Source organism: Manacus candei, unplaced genomic scaffold (genome assembly GCF_025592945.1).
Source record: "Manacus candei isolate 608988 ecotype Guabito, Panama unplaced genomic scaffold, ASM2559294v1 h1tg000049l, whole genome shotgun sequence".
NCBI lineage: Eukaryota > Metazoa > Chordata > Aves > Passeriformes > Pipridae > Manacus > Manacus candei.
Genome location: NW_026138097.1, coordinates 12403238 through 12422663, shown reverse-complemented (window position 1 = coordinate 12422663; position 19426 = coordinate 12403238). Strand labels below are relative to the sequence as shown.

General features: G+C 41.9%; 2 protein-coding genes across 9 annotated transcripts in view; both read left to right on the top strand.

Annotated features, from left to right (window-relative positions):
* Positions 1 to 19426, top strand: part of ATXN1 (ataxin 1) — a 476222-nt gene that overhangs the window by 104863 nt on the left and 351933 nt on the right. The window contains exon 4 of one of the 8 annotated variants that reach the window (XM_051799177.1): positions 9919 to 10024. The exons of the other annotated variants lie outside the window; for them this stretch is intronic. The gene's annotated coding sequence lies outside the window, so the exon portion shown is untranslated. The remainder of the gene's footprint in view (positions 1 to 9918; positions 10025 to 19426) is intronic. 8 annotated transcript variants of the gene reach the window in all.
* Positions 1 to 19426, top strand: part of LOC127476333 (uncharacterized) — a 414088-nt gene that overhangs the window by 86848 nt on the left and 307814 nt on the right. The window lies entirely within an intron of this gene.

Genomic DNA, 19426 nt, shown 5'->3' with positions numbered 1-19426 from the left:
TAAAGTTGTGTGCTATACAAGAAATTCTGGTAGATGGGAGGAAAATACATGGCAGAGTTTTGCCAGTGGGAAAGCCTAGTTCCTCCCTGTGCAGGTTGAGATGGCTTGAATATACATTTGAATAAGAAGTAACATCCCTTTTCATTTGAATACTTAATAAAAGAGAAAAGTGATAAGCATTGATCAGCAGCTTTTGCATGTAGATAAACAGTAGGCAAAACCTGAGAAAGGTCATGGAGAAAAAAAGAAATGAAACCACTTGCCATGATTGCTAATAACATGATTGAGAAAAGGACATATTTTTATCTCAGTGGAAAGAGGCTCTGAGAGACCCCAGTAAAAGCATGAGAAACATTCAGTTATGAGTAGTGTGGATCCTAAGAAGAAAAAACAGAGAGGTTTGAAAAGACAAGTGCTTGAGGAGCTGTTTTTTGTTTTACTGTTGGTATTTTCTTCTTAACAGCCAATACATGCTGGCCTAACATTTACTGCTTCATGTCAGAATTTTTTTTTATTTTTTGTTCCACTCTTCATAATAAACTGACATGTTTTTAAAGTAAGTATTAAAACTGAAGAACTTACCAAAGATGACTTCTCAATCAGATCATTATTGAAAGTAGTGGAAGAAAAGAATAATTTGCAGGAATTTGTGACCTAATGAAGAAGATTACAAAAGAGTGATCTGACTAATTAATTGCTGCAGTGAACTGATCTTAGGAAATCATAGAGACATAGCTCAGTCAGATTCGGAATTTTCCAATTTTCTTTTAGCCAGACATTTCTCTGGTAGCTTGTGTTTGAAACTAATGAAAATTATGGGCAAAAATTTATTTTTCTGAGTTCTGTGAGCATGTACTTTCTATTGTTGAAATACACTTCCCTGTTCTATGGACTTTTCAGGTCTTCTCTTTTCCTGCAGTATTTGCTTATGGATAATATTGCCTAATGTCTAGGGAACTCCTAATGTGTAAGATCTGTTAAAAGCAGTTAAGATGTTAAAGTCTGTTGAGTTCTTTATGTGCAAAGGACCTTGTGCTTAGAAACCATTAATGCTGTGTCTTAGTAAGAATTTCAGGTTTCAGAGTGATGAAATAAGAACTTTGATGGATGTGGTCCCTTCAATAGTATTTCTTTTATAAGTGGGCAATAAATCTAGATGTGGATAGTTGAAATTGTGAGAAAGTCATGAAAAGAAGGAAATTACTTTAATCCTGTAATGTCAAAAGAACCAGAAAACCTCTCACACACACTCTCTGCCCAGGGATTAAGTATGGGTCTTAATTTTTAGGCAAGTTTCTGCAGAGAGATGCAAGCACTTCAAAAATTAATTTTCTTTGGCAGGCAGAGGTTCTACTTGTGTGGGGAACCACTCTTCACTGATCTGTGAGACCAGCTTCCGAGTGCTCTCCTCTCCCTTGTGGTTTCATTCCCACAGCTTTGCATGAGCTAGGCAACTGCTCTTACTCCTGTTTCAGGACTACAGAGTCCTTAAGGTTGGAAAGGACCTTTAAGATCTTTGAGTCCAAATACTGCCAAGTCCACCACTAGACCATGACCTTAAGTGCCACATCTATGTGTTTTTAAATACCTCCAGGGATAGTGACTCAGCCACTTCCCTAGGCAGTCGGTTCCAATGCTTGACAACCATTTCCATGAAGAAAGTTTTCCTAATAGCCAATCTAAACCTCCTCTGGCACAGCTTGAGTCCATTTCCTCTTGTCCCATTGCTTGTTACCTGGGAGAAGAGACTGGTCTCCACCTGGCTACAACCTCCTATCAGGTAGTTGTAGAAACCGATAATGTCCCCATGAGCCTCCTTTTCTCCAGGCTAAACGCCCCCAGCTCACTTCGAATCTCCTCATCAGACTTGTGCTCCAGACCCTTCACCAGCTCTGTTTCCCTTCTCTGGACATGCTTCAGCACCTCAATGTCTTTCCTGTAGTGAGGGGGCAAAACTGAACACAGAATTCGAGTTGCGGACTCACCAGTGCTGAGTCCGGGGGGTTGATCACTGCCCTGGTCCTGCTGGCCGCAGTATTGCTGATCCAGGCCAGGATGCCATTGGCCTTCTTGGTCACCTGGGCCTACTGCTGGCTCATGTTCATCCAGCTACCAACCAGCACCCGCAGGTCCTTTTCTGCTAGGCAGCTTTCCAGGCACTCTGCCCCAAGCCTGTAATTTTGTGTAGGGTTGGTTGTTGTGACCCAAGTGCAGGACCTGGCATTTCGCTTGTTGAACCTCATAAACTGGCCTCAGCCAGTTGTCCAGCTCTCTCTGTAGAGCCTTCCTACCCTCCAGCAGATTAACATTCCCACCCAACTTGGTGTCATTTTCAAACTGATGCAGAGTGCACTCGGTTGCCTTGTCCAGATCATCAATAAATATATTAAACAGAACTGGCCTCCAAAGATGAACCATTATTATCCTTGTTGTTCAGTTTCACTTGCTTAGGCTCATACCTTTTATGCCAGGGCATGTGGGGAGGTGAAGCAGTGACATAGGAAATGCACCGTGCAGGAACTTGTCACCATTACCCCCTATCTCTTCTCTCACTGTGTTCAGCCAGGCAGAGAGAAGACAGCATATCCTGTATCATGTCTGCCTGTTGGGCCTGTCCCAGGGAAGGTAGGGTGCAGTTCCAGTATTCTATCTCTCTCTCTCTCGCTGAAGCTCCTCAACCTACTCACCTCCTCCTTGAGCTTTCTCACAAAGTGGAGGAGTTGCTTTACTTGGGCACACCTCCTACAGCTGTTCTCAGTTCTGCTGGCTGGTAGTGGAATAATTTTGCAGACAAGGTACAGAAAGGCTGAAGGACAGGCTTATAGGAGCTCAGTGATTCTGAGGGCTGACTTCATGAATTTGCCAAATCCTTTGCAACTATCCTATCCTTCTGCTTGAATCCTTCCCCGTTGTTTTTTGTTTGATGCTGGTGTCATTCAGTTGCTCTCTGCTCTCGTTTTTCCAGTGTGTTCACAACTCAGTTACCTCAGCTAACTCACATCCTTGACTTAGAGCCTTTACACACTCTGAGACAGTAGCACGTCACTGAGCAGTTTCTGCCTCTATGGTACTGCTTCAGAGAGTGAAATGTGCCTTGGGGCTGTGGAGCAGACTTCAGACTGTGTATCAGCTCCTAAAGTCCAACTGTCTAACTTGCAGTGCACCCTCTGCATTTTACTTCTGCACTTAGTTGAATTGCTGTGTTGTTTCAAAACAAAGTGACAGTGCTTGTCGATGAAGCTTCCACTTGACACAAATTCCTTTTATTTTCTCATTTCTCTGTCAGCTGCTGCCTTACCTTCCAAGTTTAGATAACAGTTGTCAGGAGAGTCAGGCCTTCAGATGACCCTTTAACTATTTTACTCTCTTTTTCTCTGTCTTTGCTGGCTAGGATGTCTGAAAAACCCCAAATCTCTAGCAGAAATATGGCTAATAAATCAAGCCATTTGTCCCCAAATTCTCTCTTCTCTCCACAGCTTTTAAAAGCTCTTTTACAACATGGAAGCAGAGGTTAAACCCTGGGCTGTTTTTCCTGACCAGGGATTTGTACATGGCTCTTCTCACCTGTGTTCCATGTATGAGCAGCAGCCCTGTTCTCCTTGTTCAAGGTTGCTCTGAGTTACCTCAGAGAGCGGAAGAGCCCAGACCTGTACTGTATCACATCCAGTGTGATCTCAAGCTCAAGGATGCTTTTTCCAGATACTCACTTGTGCTCCAGGAACCCTCTCTTCAGAGCCCTTTGCTTCCCTGCCCTGTGCCTGTCTCACATATGCTGGGTAGGCTGTCCCCTGAGATTTCCTGTTCCAAACTCACTAATGCTTTAGAATGTCTGTTGTGGCAAGTCCATAACCATCAGAACCTTAAATAATTGTGTTACTTAAGATACAGGGAGGCACTTTCTTATCTGACATAAATTGTTATAGCTCTTCAACCTAGAAAAACTCCTGTTGGTTTGTACCAAAGCACTATCAGGTGAGTTATAGGGATAGAAGTCTTCCTCACACCTCTTGGTAGACCACATTTTTCATGTTGCAATTGGGAAACTGGGTCTCTTAAATCAAAGTATGTATCCTCTGCTTCCTAACATTCTTCTTCATAAAACTGTAAAGAGACCTGGACACAGTCCAGGTAATTCGGGGTTATTTTCTTGCCCTGAATTTCTTCACTAGTCAGTGTATTTTTTTCCACTGCTGTTCACTGCCAAAGTGGAACATTATGGGAACTTGTTACATAGTCTAGAGACTGATGAATTGTGAGCATGAGAGATCTGTATATCTGATTTTCCTGGAAGACTCAAAGGAAAATCAGGATGATTTTTAGGACATGAAGAGTGAGTTGTTATTGCTTACCTGCCTCAACCTCTTGATTTAAGTGCCTGACACTAAGGGATGTAGATGTTATTAGGTTGGATATCCAAAACTCATGTGAATCAGAATTAACTCCTGTATGCCCCATGAAATAAAAGTCAGGCCATACACATCTATGTCTTCTCTTGTGATCTGAGCAGTTACTCTTTTTCAGAAAATAATATATTTTTGGACTTGATTTGTTCTTTCTTGCAGCAGTTCAGCTTGGAAATGAGAGAATTTGGCTGAACCCTTTGCTCAGCCTGGCACTCACACCAGGTTGCAGCTACATTCCCTTGTACTGTGTTACTCTTTCTCTAGTCAAGATACATTCACCAGATGGAGGAATGGAGCTCTCCAACCAGAGTGCTCACCATGAGAGTGATAGAACACTTGGTTTGGCTTAGTTTCATTTCATCTCCATTTGGAGGAAGGTTTCAATTTTCCTTTCTGTGTCTTTGGTCTTGCCTAACTCTTTAGGATTGCCATGAAAGCCTGATAACCTGTTCTACATGCATTTTGGTTCTTCTCACATATATTTTCCTGTCCAGTGGGAAAAAAATTCAACTTGGTTCACATATTAGACCTATGTAACATGAATGCAGAAGACAACACAAGACAATAATGTTGGCAGAGTTTGTTTGTTTGATTCAGATAGCTGAGAGCCAGGAAGTCCAACTTAATACAGTAGTCAGCAACTTAGAGCTCTGTATGGGCTAAAAAAAAAAAATACACAGGCTTGCTTTATACTACAGCTCTCATCATGGTTACAAAGATACAAGAGTATTGCTTCGTATTCTTCCAGTGTAGATGTAGTCTATGATGGGCAGTAAAGTCAAGTGTTTCTATATTTACTGCTAGAAATATGTGGGTTTTGCGATGTTTGAAGACACCTGAACAGGACAAAGTTTGTGTCATACAGTACGATGGGGCTTAGATCCCTGACCTTTATCTTATGAGGCTTTCAGAAAGTCTCAGCAGTGCCATAAGACCCTTTGAAGACCTGTTCCCAGCTCCCTGGTTTCCAGTGGTGCACCTGAGAGATCAGCCCATCTGTAGTTTCACTCCACCCCTGCATTTGGAGGCTGCACACCTACTGCTCTGTGAGACTCTTCTGTTTTTTAAATCACTCCTGCAAACACATGCTTAGCCTCTAGCTTTGGAGGGGAGAGTAAGTAGTAAGCAAGTAGTAAGCACCAAGGCCTGCAAGTGAAGTTTATCCTTACAGGAAGGATCCAGCCAACAAAGGGAAAGATCCCGTGTAAGTGAGACTCATTTTGCAGTTTTTTTCCTCCCCCTGCTTATACATCTTTCTTAAAATCTGAGAGGTTTAGCATCGGTCTTGAAAGGATGCTCTGCAAAGCACAAATTTGAAATTTTCCATGGAAGAATCTGCCTGCCTCTTTCAATAAATTTAGAAAGTTAGACCTTTTGCCTCTGTTTCAAAAGTGTGACTTTACAACTCCTCTCTGTCATGCTATAAAACTGGGTGGTAGTCATCTTTGAGGAAAAAACGTTTCATACGCCATTGCTCTTTTCTTGTGAGGCTCAGCAGCAGTGGTGGTTCCCTTTGCAGAGGGTTCAGGAGTGCAACTGGCATCCTAGAAAATGAAAAACACTTGAGTCATTTGCATAGTGGATCAGAATCCAGCCTGCATGGCTGCCGGAGCAAAGACCACAAACTTTCACATTTGAGTCATCTGCTGAAAAGCTACATATTTTTTATGAAGAAAGAACTAAATGTTTACTTTAAAGTAATTTTATTTGCTTTCTTGTAGCCGAGTCATCTTAGTTGGTGAAGGTTATGTTTCCACAAGATTTTCTTGCTGTGTTTCTGTGTCTGCTGCACTACAGTGATCAGAGTTTGATGTTGCTTGCAGTCATAAGAACAATTGTTTGACTTGAATGTGAATATCAGTGTTTGTGTCTATAGAAACTAATCAACATTTCCTCCTAATTTTTGTAAATAGGCTGTGACTGTGGCACTTGGATTTCCTGTCTCTTGCATAGCTGAATCAAAAAATCTCTGCAGACAATGATGTCTTGTCTTCTGTGTTAGCCATCTATTGCCTCACTAATGGGCATCATCTTTATTATACTCTGTATTTCTTCTGTTGAGATATGTCCAGGCATCACTGGAGACTATAGTCTTTCATTTTTATTCTACATCGTGGATTTGTTTGGGGGACTTTCTCAGTAATAACTATAGAAAATAGCAAGTAATGTAAGAAAAGCAGGTTGAACAGCCTACAGTCTGCATTGCACAGCATTCAGTATTTTTCCAGGATAACCTTTCAAAGTTACTTTTTTTCAAACGCAGCGGCAGTTTAGTGTTGATTTTTCTTCCTTTTTACATTTCAGCATGAATGATTCAGGTTGTCTTGAGAACAAGGTACAAAACCCTGCATTATTGTACCTTTTTTAGAAATAGGCCAGCTGTTTCATTGAGTAGCTGTGTAGCACCTTCACATTTGGGGGTGGATATTTGAAATTTGGATGTAGACTTGCCCCGGTACTAGGAATTTGCCTTTTCATTTGCAGGAAAACTTGTCCATAATCAATCAATGTATAAACTCTTGACATCTCTCATTTTGTACCCACACAGCAGGAGCTTGTTAGGTAGCACTGAGTATGCTGCATTTTAAAGCTGAAGGACTTGCTCTGATATTTCTGCGTCTGTCTCCTGAGGAGTGCTGTGGTCCTAGGCAAATAGGAGGCAGATGAAGGAGATTGTCCTCCCTTGTTTCCAGCAAAGCTATTGGTTGCCCAGGCAGGGTGGAGCAGAAGGAGGGGATGGAGAGAGAACACAAGCTATGGAGGATGTGCTCAGGGGAAGTGGTGGGGAATATGGTACTGTCTGAACCAGGAGACTCAGGGGCGGCTATGGCTACAAGCACCAAGTGTGGGGACAGCATTCTGGAGTTGGTGTGACTGTCAGGGGTGCATTGTGTGATGCAATTGGGATTAAGATGAGGAACCGGGAGCAAACTGGTGTTAAGAGTCTGAGGAGGGAAGCAGCAGGACTGAAGCCATAGAAGAGATGGGAATTCTCTGTTCTGCACATTGGTATGGAGTTTTTGATTCCTGGGGCTGCACTTGGATGCTGCTTGTCCTGTCTGGTGTGAAGATACAAGATGATTCCACTTATGGTTGTTTGTTTGAGTCCAAGCGCTTGATACAGCCTTGTAGCCCTACTGAGACAGCAGACTGAATTATGTGGATGCTGTCCCTCTGCACCAGTGCAAAAACCCCGGTGTGAAAACACACAGTTTAGCTTAAAATGCTGCTGAGTCTGTTCACACTTGAAGTGGATGAACATTCATACAGTTTGTTTGTGCAGCTCAGTGGGGGAGAAACAATCTCCAAAAAGAGGATGCAACAAGTGTCTTGCTGGCAGTAGTACCTTGTGTGAATGCATCTCTTTCCACCTGTTTGTACACCTTAATCTTGCTGTCCCTGTGCTGTCAGGATGAATCTGTGAATGCAAATTGGGTGTCTTAACACTACAGCTTTTTTCTCATACATGAGATCCTTGATAGCTTGCAGTTATCTCAGTTCCTCAAATAGAATAAATCTGTCTACATTTAAAAGTTTCAGCCCTGATAATGACTTTGACCTGTAGCTACGTGCAGATGTTCTCTTTTGGGTCTGCCTGTGTCAGCACAAGCTTCCCGTGTGCTCACTGTACCTCTCCTTGGAAAGGACCTTCTTTGGTGAGTGTTCCCCAGCTGGTTGGAGGCAAAACTGGGTTAGCATGAAAGAGTGTAAAGAGTAGTTTGTAGCTGCTCCAGTTTATTTTCACCATAATGGATTACAAAACACTTTTACACCAGACTGCTAGCACTTCTGAAGGGAGACAGTCAGCACAGGAAGAGGGGCAGCTGGTGCTGAGCACATGTGTGGGAGGAAAACCTCATCAAGCAGCGTAGCTGGGTTTGGAAAGGACCTTTGTCCACAGTCTCAGTCTCTCTGAGTCTCAGTTCTGTCTCTGCAATGGGGAAAAAAACCTTCTCACAGGGGCGTTGTGAAAATGTGCTAATTTTAGTAAATCAGGCAGTTAGGTAATATGGTGACAGCCAGAAAATAAACTATAAGGAAATAGTTGTTCTGTCTTCAAAGCATAGTGTTTAGGGCCATTTTTAATAGTGAGAATGAAGCAAACTACTGAGTTTTGCTTGTTCAGTAATACCAGCTCTACTATACCATGAATGGCACCATTTCCTGTGGAAAAAAACCCCTGTGTGATCACAAAATTAAAAACTAAGATGAAATATTGTGCAATCAGCCATATTTCTGGTATTTCCTTGCCTTTTAGTTCTTGGCTTAACATTTTTGACGTGTCTGTATGTGTTTGTATGTGTAATGAACTATTTGTGACCAAGTTCATAGTTGCTTAGTACTTTCTGTCCCAAGGTGTTAAGCACTTTAAGAGGGCTTAAAGGACATTCAAGCATCTTACACTTCTACCACTATGTGTCTTTAAGCACATTTCTCTCTCCAAAAGTGCTTACTTTTGGTTTTTAAAAATGATTATAGCTTTAAGTGAAGGAGGTGAGAGGGGAAATGTTCTTCTAAATCTCATAAAAAATCATAATTGGTTATTTTTTGCAAATCTCCCTGATAAACCATTTCCATGTATTTATAAGTCCTTGCATTGTAACAGGTGAGTGGGAGGTACAAAAAAAAATGGCTATGAATCCACAGATGTTGTCAGCAAGAAAACAGCTGGATTAACTCTCATAACTAGGCTTAAATTATTTTGAAAATTACACTATTTGAAATTAACATAATTGCACAGTGTTCAAGGAGTTGGGTGTCTTACTGTATAACAGAGGAAACAGGTACACTGATAAGTAAAAAAATAAAATTAGCAGAGTACTGGGTGCTGAGTATGCATCTCTCCAGCAGATTTCATTTGGAGTTACGAGGATTCAGCAACCTTGAAAACCAAGCACACAGATTCTAAGGCACAAAAATAAGTTGGTGTGAAACAATTTTGGTCTTGGCAAGTTTTTTTGCCACAGAGTAAATGCCTTGTGAACTCCATGTGTAAGAGCAACCCCTTAGTAACTCCCCTTGGCCATGCTCTTAGGACAGGGTGCCTTGTGGTAAACAAGAGGTGGCTCACCACCCTGCCCTTCTGTGTTTACTTGGGCTGCCTGTTGGCATACACCCTTCTGTGCACCCAACTGCCTCCTTTGTCAGACCGTCTTGCCACTCTTGCTGTAGCTTCACAAGATCATTTCTCTCTGTAGCATGGGTAGAATAAGCACAGTGATGGAAAATGGCTTTGGATTTTTATTTTCTTGAGGAGGTAAAAGATGTGCCTTGTCCAGGCACTGTTGTTTGAACAGTGTTAGGGCTTTTGTTGCAGAGGTTGGAATGTTTAGTAGTTTGACTTTGCTGCTATTCTGTTTGTTTTATGCAGCTAGCGACATATCACAGATCTATTTTTTGATTAGGCAGCATTCCTGTACTATAATAATTCAGAAGCAGCATTCACCCACTAGTTGTGTGAAACACCTGTTGCTTAACTTCTCTACATGTGCTTCTTGCCCTTGTCTTCCCTTAGGTACAGTTTACTCTGTGCAAGTTGTAAACTCCATGGAGCAAATGTTTGCACAGTGCATAGCACAGCAGGACCTAGGTTTCTTCGTGGTTTCTGGACATGCCGTTATGTAAGTAAGAGTACTCCGTCTTGCTGAGCAATTAGAACAGTTCACATTAGCTGAACTTGTAGAGTTTCCTATGTGCAGGCCAGTGAGAAAAGGGATTTCTTTTTTTTTCCAGGCTGAGAGGGGCTTTTGAAATGTTCTCCAAATCACAGCAGCAGCTGGCTGTTTGGGCACTGGACAAAGACATGATTTGGAAATAGCTTCAAAGTTTTAGAGATGGCCCTTCACATACTAATGCTCCCAGATGAGTTAAATGGGGGAAGTTCACACCCCTCTTGGTGCTGTTGTTTCAGTTTGCCAAGCTGCAGACTCAGCGTGAGTGCAGCGTGCAGGTTTTCATAGTGAGAGCTTTTGTTGCTCCCAGAAACTTAATTGCTCTCAAAGGCAAACCCAGAATCTGGAGGACCCAGTACAACCTGCTGAGAGAACATAAATGAGATACTATCATGTTTCTGTGCTTGGGCTTGCATGGAGTGAGTTTGCTTTGTGAGCGAATGCCTTTGGAATACACTGGTGGTTTTTTTGTCAATTCTTAGACATAAAAGTAGTTGTTGTTAATAGGCATCTATGTTCTGCATCTAGTTACTGTTCATGTTTTCTAGAAAGTGTGCAGACAAAAAGAAATATTTGTTGTCCCTTGAAATCATAAAAGTATTTCTGCATTTAAATGAATTGATAGCCTTGATCCAGCCATCATCCAGCCATCATCCCTTCAAACAGACACAGAGGGAGAGCTGGCCAGTTGTCATTTGACCACTGCTGTCTATCTTTGCTTACAGACAGTGCTTAAAATGCCAGTATTTAATTGTTCCTTTTTTTTTTATGCTAGTTTGCTAGCCACTTTCGTCCTTAAACAAATGAACCATGATGGCAACTGAGAATAAACTGCCTTTTTTAGATAAGGAATAGAATTTTCAAATGTCCTTATATAGCATGATTCCATAAGTTTTATTTTCCTAAGTAACTCTTGTAAAAATTTGTGGAGAAAGTCTATAAGTTGGTCTGAGAGATTTCTGTCATTTTTATCCATAACCCAGTTTTCCTCACCTCCTTCAATGGTTAGTTTGTAGGCTCTCCATTCATAGGAATACTGTTTTGATATATTTTGCATGGAAACTGAAGCAGGAAAAGGTTTTAAGGTAAGCCAGCCAAATAAATATTCCAGGGTCTTTTGATCAGTTTCCATTAGTATTAAAACAGTAATCTGCCCTATTAGATGTTATTTGAAAGGAAGTTCAGTGTTTAAAGAAGATAAACATACCAGTTGATATTCAATATGTCTTCTCAAGTCACCAGCAGAAACCTCACTGAACCTTGTTGGCAGAGGTGCCTTCTGCATAGGGTTCCTGAAAACACCTCCCCAGCTATTGGCTTAGTTTCTAAAATGTTCTGGCACTGCAGTGGGTCTGGTGCCAGCACTGAACGCTTGGTCCAGCTCCAGTTGGAGCTGAAGAAAGGCTGAATTTTAAGACCTCTAGGATGCCTTCAGGTCCAGAAGAAACCGAGCACTGGAATAATGTGTCATCCAAACTGTGGTGTATTCCTAGAAATTGATGAATATGCTGTTTTAACTTGCGGATTTTATATAGCTGCAGGTACTGAGATATTAGTGCTTAGAAGAGAGAGATCTGCAGCTCTTTAAGATTGCCTGGCACACAAACAAGTGAAGATCTAAATTGCTTTGAGCTGCTGATAGTTTTCACAGCTTTGTGCAGACACACCTTTGCTGGTACTGGCAAAACACGAATACCAGTTTCACATCACTGTGCTCTCCTTGGCTGGTGTACATCTTAAAACAGTACTCTACCTTCACAACTTTGGCACAGAAAATGGAAAGAAGGGGTCAACAGCAACAGTAGCCTCTTACCAAATGGTTGGTTTAAAACGCTTTGAGTAATGACAGAAATGAATTTTAAAATGAAGTTTTATCTGTTGTTTGAAAACTGGACATTTAGTGCATTACATCACCCTGACCCCAGGCCACTGTGCTGAAGTCACACTGGATGCAAGAACAGACTGTGTGGTCCATGATGAGGACAGTAGCAAATGAAGAAAAGACATTATTTTCTTTCTGCAACAGTGAGTTCCTTCAAACATCATAGACAACTGAAAAGTCTGTTTTCAAAACATCTCTGACCCTATATGCAAATAAAAGTTTTATAATTTCAGCTTTTGCTAGAAATCATATCTGTTATGCCTCTTTATGACAAAGCACTGGCATATTAGTACCAAATGCTTCTTAATGAAACTCATTTGAAATCCAGGGTGGAAAGTAAAAGGGTGTAGAGAATCCACCTAATCCATCTCATGGACCACTATGTATTTCAACTGTCAATAACAGCCTACCTATTGTTGCCAGCCACTTCTGTGAGCCCTTGCCTGCAACTATGGAGTTAGAAATGAACAGGCAAACTCTGGCCAGTATCATTGGCACGGCAGTTGGGGTATATTAGCTTTACTAATTTGTTGGAAAAGAAGTCACTATTTGACCCTCCAATGGCAAAACTATCAGTGTTCTCAGCTGCTGTTAGCACTGGATTTAATCTCAGTACTTTTGCCATCTGCTATAAAAGCATTGCAGACTACTAGAGGAGTGGAAAATTGCATTGGCTTTAGGAAGCTTTCAGCAGAGCTGAGCAGATTCTTTGATTTGCCGTGATCAAACATCCTGATTGACAGAGCGGAACTTGAGTTCCCTTTTTGACTCGGCAACTGAAGTTTACTGTGAATTCTTCTAATGATATGGCATGCAACGTTCTTGAATTAAAAATTACAGTGGCGGTGCTCCCTGAGTGCTGCAGTGGTGGCACAACAGCAACACTGACTGAAGTCTCTGCTGTGGGTGCATGTCTGCTGCCTTTATCTGCTCTGCTGGATGTTACTCCTGCCTCTCCTCTAATGGCAGCAAGGCAGGCCTCACAGCAGGCACGCAGCACGTTCAACACCTTTGTCAGCTGAAATATTTTCTCTTATTCTTCCACTAGGTTTCTGTCACAATGTACAAGATGCTGTGACAATTTACGTTGCTTTTTTTAGCCTATGACCTGCATTTCTACCATTGTAGGCTCTGAACACTTTTGTCAGTTCTGGATTGCTTTGTGGCTCACCTGGTTGTCTCCAGTATCTTCATCAAGCGCTAAACTTACCAGTATTGCTCAGTAAATAACTCCAATGCAAGGTAAATGCGCTTTCCCACCGTTACAATTCTCAGTCTTCCAAAAAGCCAGTAGATGGGGTGTGTGCAATTCCTGTGCAAAATCACTGTACTTCGCAGCCCAATGATCCAACTTTAGTTTTTACATTTTTGCTGCAGAGCATCTTTTTTTATTGTTGTGGTTGTTGTTGTTAGAGGTGGCCCTCCACATGAATCACAAAATGAAGCAACCCTAAGCGTAAGCACACAAAATTCTTGATTGATACTTCTGCATGAAGTACTCTGAGCATGATGTGCTGTGCAAGTTGCAACACTGTTAGGTCTTTGAAATCTGAGTATGACTTTTTATCATAAGCTTTTTTTTTAATTAGACTATTAATGAACTAGAAATATATCTATATCTATATCTATATCTATATCTATCTGGGTTACCACAGACTTCTGCTAAACTTGAGGTTACAGTATTAAGTGTAGAAGTCATGGGGACAACTATGAAATACATTTCATATTTTGTGTCTCCAAGCCCAGCATGTAAATGTCTATTTGTAGGCATAATTCGGTTGATCATACATGTCATAATTGAATTTGCTGGCAGTGTAAATTAAAATCTTTTGTTCTTGTTAATAATGTTAATAATGATTACGTAAATAATAATGTTAATACAAACTGTAGGAAGGGTCACTAGTCACATCCCTGGGTGGATTTCATGCCTGTAGGTCAGTTGTGGTAGACTTGAAATGAGAAGGTATCTAAAACAGGAGACAGGTGGGTTTGGGACAGGTGAATCCCTGAGTTGTGTTACTCAAGGGAGGTCACAGCAGAGCAGATCATGCGTGAACCAACATGTAAATAAGCTGGCCCAAGGTCATTTATGCCATTCAAAATGAAACTTTCTAGGGATGGAGTCCTGTTAGGTAGGTCCTAGCTGCTTGTACCTGATTGAAGTGATTTGGTAATAGTTAACCAAGGGAACTCTACTAAAACACAATCCATGTCCGACAAGTACGCACATAAGGTAGGAATATCATGCCAATAAATAACTTAAAGTTAGAACACTATATCAGAATTCAGTTATTTTCTGAGAAGAAGCGTAAATGCTGATCGTAAAGATCTACAGCTGAAGTTTGACAAGAGATTTTTGGAAAGAAATTATGTGCATACACGCATCACTCTGCTCCAAGCTTTAATGCAATTGCGGAAGGGTAAAAATCTTCAAATAGCAGACTAGCCTCAATTAATTAAAAATGAAAATTTAATGGTAGACTATGACAGAGTCATGAAGGCACTGGTTTTGTTTGTGCCTGTAATGAAAGGGACAAATAAAACGAACCTGTTACTTAGCACTGCCTTTCAGAAGAGAACCACAATAGACATGTTTTAATCTGGTGCGGTAAAGCATGCCCAAAACACTCTGAGCATTTAACAGTTGCACAAATGATTTACTTTCCTAGCAGTCTGATTTTGTATTGTAGCATATTCTGTTTCCCTTCTGTCTTTAATGTACAGTTCTGCTGACCATGCAGTTCACACTGGCTGCCTCAGGCAGAAGTGCAGGTCAGCTTTTGAATGTAGGAGAATTCATGAAATTTAAGTATTTTGTGTACAGCTAATGGCAGTTGTGCAAGTACAAAGACTTTGCTTTATCAGCAGATGTGGTCTAAGTTTACATTTATGTCCACATTCAATCCTTACGTTTATTGAAGTTGAGGGAAAAAAATTAGGAGCTCGGTGCAGTCTTTAACAATCTGCTTTGGTAGCTGGCCAGTCCACTTACACTTGCATGAAGCATATGCTAGGGTGGTTCTTTCTTCCATTAACTCTTTGATGCTTGGAAACAGGAATGATTCACATGACGTGGCAGGGGAAATTAATATAAATGCAAGATTAGCAGAAACTTTGTAATCACCTTGTATCAAGCCAGGAAGGGATTTATGTACTGTGAGAATGATTAGATGGCAATGTTTGCTGGACTACTGTGGCAGAAAAGGGATATTTGAGAAGGTGATCCAGCTCTGCTGGAGTCTGCATGGTAAGCGGAGGGCAGCCTTTCCACTTGGAAACTAGAATTGGGTTGGGCACTTTCTGGTCAGTCAAAAGGGTTGCTGGGTGTTGTTTGTGATAGCTCAGCTGTTTCGCATGTGACATGGCTGTGTTTTCTCACTTCTTGCCCCAGCTGGTGCTGGAGTTTGGAGTAGAAGGCTCTTTGCCAGCATTGCTCTTGTCTGGTTAAGGCTTTTTTATGTTGATCTGGGGAGAGATGAAGAGGAATCATATCCATGCTTGGAGAAGTGCTTATGAGCAGAGTGCAGAGGGAAGGCCACATACCCCTGATTCCCAAGTGCAAAAGTAACCAGTGCCAACGTGGGAGCTAGTTTGTGGCACCTCAGCTTGTCCCAGCCAAGCATCCATCGTGCAGTGAGCAAAGAGTGGGGTGGGACTTCCATGCAAGGTGATTAATGCCATCTCCAAATACTATGGAGGAGAGTCATTCGAGAGCAACAGTAGGAGCTTTTTCTCAGGGTTAAATAGTGTGCTCCCCCTTTAAACCAGGGAGATGAGAGTCTGGGAGAAGGATATGAAAAACCGATTAGCTTAAATTGAAACTTGGCACCTGGAACACCTCAAGCTTTGGCAGACCTCGAGATAATACTTCAAAGTTGTTCAGCCCCACAAGGTACAGTATAATTTTCTGTTTGGTGAAAGTATTACTCGGAAACTGGAGTCATTCTCGGGGCTTCCTTGTGCACTGTCACACTAGGCAGAAAATAGCTCCTGGCTGAGCTGACTCTGAGCCTGCACATTCTGAGCTGCTTACTTGCCTGTTCTCTATCTCCCTAAGTATTTAGCAGTAAACCTTTACCCAGAATTGGTTTTACCACACTGAGCAACCAACGTAAATATACCCGAGCTACTGAATCTGCCTTTACCAAAATGAACTTCTATATTTTAAAACCATTAAAGCTGAAGCAACATAAATACTCCTTGTTTCATGACAGCATAAAAGGAGCATGGCCTCCTAATTACTCTGAAATTCAAATGTGTACAGGGAAAGTGCAAGGCCCCCTCTCCCTGCAATTTGCCAGGTATCTGTCTCCTTACTTGATTAGGTTTGTTTGGGCACTGAAGAGAAATTTAGCACATTGGCTTATCTGTGAATTTACCTTTCTGACACTGATGGGGTGATTCCCAGAGGTGCTCAGAGGCAGAGAATGTCTTTCCACAGTCACTGACTGAGTGCCTCTAATTCTCACTGTAGTTTGTGGACCTGGCTTCTCTTTTGGCAGTTTACAGGGGAGAAAGCAAGTCATCCCAGTTCAGTTTTTTTTAGCCACGTGCATTTGAAGCTCATTCTGAAATATAATTAATACATGCCTGCATGTAGGTAGGATTTTAGGTTGTAAGGTTAATAATTGGTTTTGATGCTGTTTGCTGCTTGAATGTTGGAGTTTTTTTATCTAAGGTAAAAAGAACGTAATTATTTTTAACTTATAGCAAAACCCACATTTTCTCTTAAATGTCTTAGCATGAAGTATATTTAAACTAAATTTCTGCACAAATATTTTCCTAGAGATTAGCTGTCAAGTACAACAAAAAAATTGCACTTTTGCAGGGACCCAATGAGACTTTGCAAATTCAGATTTATTCTCAGTGTTAAATGTGGTTGAAGATGTCATTTCTTAAACAGCACTTTTAGAAGTAGTTAGCCTAAAAGTATAGCAATTCAAAGCACAGAGGGAATGATTTTGAAGTGTAAAGTCTTGAAACACAACGCAGAGGTTGACAGTTTCACTACAATTAGAAGCAAGGCAGGCACAACTCCCACTTCTGAAAACTTTCCTATCGCCCTGCTTCCTCTCTTGGCCTAGAAAACCTCAAAAAAAACCCCTTTGAGTGGCTTTGCTTATTGACTTAGCATAGTTATACTCAATAGCATTAGAAGACAGAGCAGAAACGGCTGCCAAATGTGTCTGTAAAGAATCTTTACAGAAAGCTTCACAGAAGTATTTTTTTCATATGCTTTCAATCTCCTGAGAATGCTGCTTTTTTGAGGAAAGCGAGTTTTAGAGTGGTTTGGTTTTTTCTTTTCCTTTTTTTTTTTTTTCTTTTAACAAGAGTTGTTTTGTTAGGAAACCACTCCCTTCTACTGCTGCATTTAGACTCTCTGCTAATTGCATTTTGGTCGATGGCATTTTTTGTGAATTGCCACATTCCCCCACACTGTTACAACTTCACACTGATTGTGTTATGTGGCGCTTCTGCCTGCTGCCTTTGGGAGGAGTGGCTGAGAGAAGGATATAGTGTACCTGGGAAATTGTGAAGTTTACTGGAATCAAGGTTTGTAGCTTCTAAGACACGGCAGAGGCTGTTTCTCCCAGACTAAGAGAGGTGGTATCTGGAGGGCATCCTGTTACTGCAGTAGTTTGTGCACTGCTCTGCTGTGTGCCACTGCTGAGGATTTTGCACAAGAAGTCATGGCAAGGTTGTGTGTGGTTTGTTAGCTTGATATTTTTCATTCTAGTTGCACACTGTAGTGGAAAGCCAACCCTAAGCTCTGGTGCCAGAGAGGGTGTGGGAGGGGGTGATCTTCATGAACACTACTGGCTCTCTGAGCATCTTGGGATGCTCACTGAGACCAAGCTGCAAGCTTGTCTTTCTCCCAGAGCCTAGGGACAGCACAGGTTTGTCCTTAGCCCAGCTCTGTCCTCTGCAGCAAAACCTCCTGGAGCAGCTGAATACAAGATCATTGCTGACTGAAGCTCAAGTGCTGCCGACATGAGAACTGGATGTAGCAGAGTTTTTCAGCACGGCTAATCCACTTAAACTGTGGAGCTCATCTGCTGATCTGCAGGGGGAACAGTGCTCTTAGGTGTGATAGCTAAAGAGGCTTTGGCACGAGCCAATGCTTCAAGGCAGTCAAAACCTGCAACTAGGGCTGAGGATCGGGTTACACTAAGTTGGCCATGACCCAACCAAACGTGGTTAAAAGTGAGCGGTTGGGTGAGATAAACCCCTCTACTTAAGCCTTGTCTTAGCTTGGGAACTGATCAACTTGTTCAAGTGCTTCTCCAGTCTAACTGCTTTAATCAAAGATAGGGCTTACTTCGTCTGTGAACTGGGATGAGCTGTGCCAGTAAAAGCCCTCTTTTTAACTAGGATAATTGCATCTGCAATGCTTTAATCGTGTTACTACACATTTTAAAGGTAGAAGAACTTCTGTTGTAGTAAGCGTGGTTGGGTCCCACTTACACTGTGGCTATTGGCGGTAGTGCAGGATAAACAGCTGGTGTTGTAATAGGATCTCTGACTACATTACTCTGTTGTCCAACCTGTGACATGAGTGTTTTCACCTCAAAGATGTGGTTGAAAAGTTTAGGTCCGTCTGACGCTCCTGTGCTGGCTGCAGGCAAGCCCAGTGTGGCCTTTTCTGACACGTGACAATCAGCAGGGGTGGCTGCAGCCCACAGGGGCAGGCAGTGAGCACTGCTCCTGCTCTACCAGCATTTATCTTGCATGAAACCTTTATTTGTTCAGTCCTACCCTTTTTTGTGGTGAAGGGGAGTGGAGGGGTAGTATGAGGAGCAATGTGGTGCAGCACATACACTACCAAGTCCTCTACTGTCCTCCTTGCATGACTGGAAGTCATTCGCAGAAACTAAAACTTGGTTGTCTTTTGTGAAAAAGACTTGTAATGTTCCCGCAGAACAAATTTTTCTCTGCAGCTAATCCTCGCTTACCACAAGAAGGTGGAAATGGGGGTGCTGTGGGTCCAGTTGATTCTGGTCCCACCGCAGGCAATGCAGCCAGCAACCACTCTCATACCACACTCATAACCCTGGGTACAGAGACCTGCTCCCTCCTTTCCTTCAGCAGCTGAAAGAGGCAGAAATGAAGACAGAACTCTCTTTCTGAATTTCAGGAAAGGCTGCAACTGGTCTATTGGCATAAGGAGAGAACCAGGAAACAGGAGCACCTGTGTTGCATAGCTTTGGGCAGGTCAATTATCCCATCTCCAGTGAAATTCCCCTTTGCATAAGGTATGAATAATAATAGTCAACTTACCTTGCAGGGGTGTTACAGAGTGCAGAGTTTTGTTGGTTTTTTTTTTTTCCCACAGTGTTTATGGTATGTAAAACTCTAAATGAGTGCAAAGCATTATTGTGATTTAATTTTGTTGAGGGTTAAATATTGGTGACGTGCCCAGCCGAGCCCTTGCTGGCAGTGAGCGAGGCAAGTGACCAGCAGCAAGCATG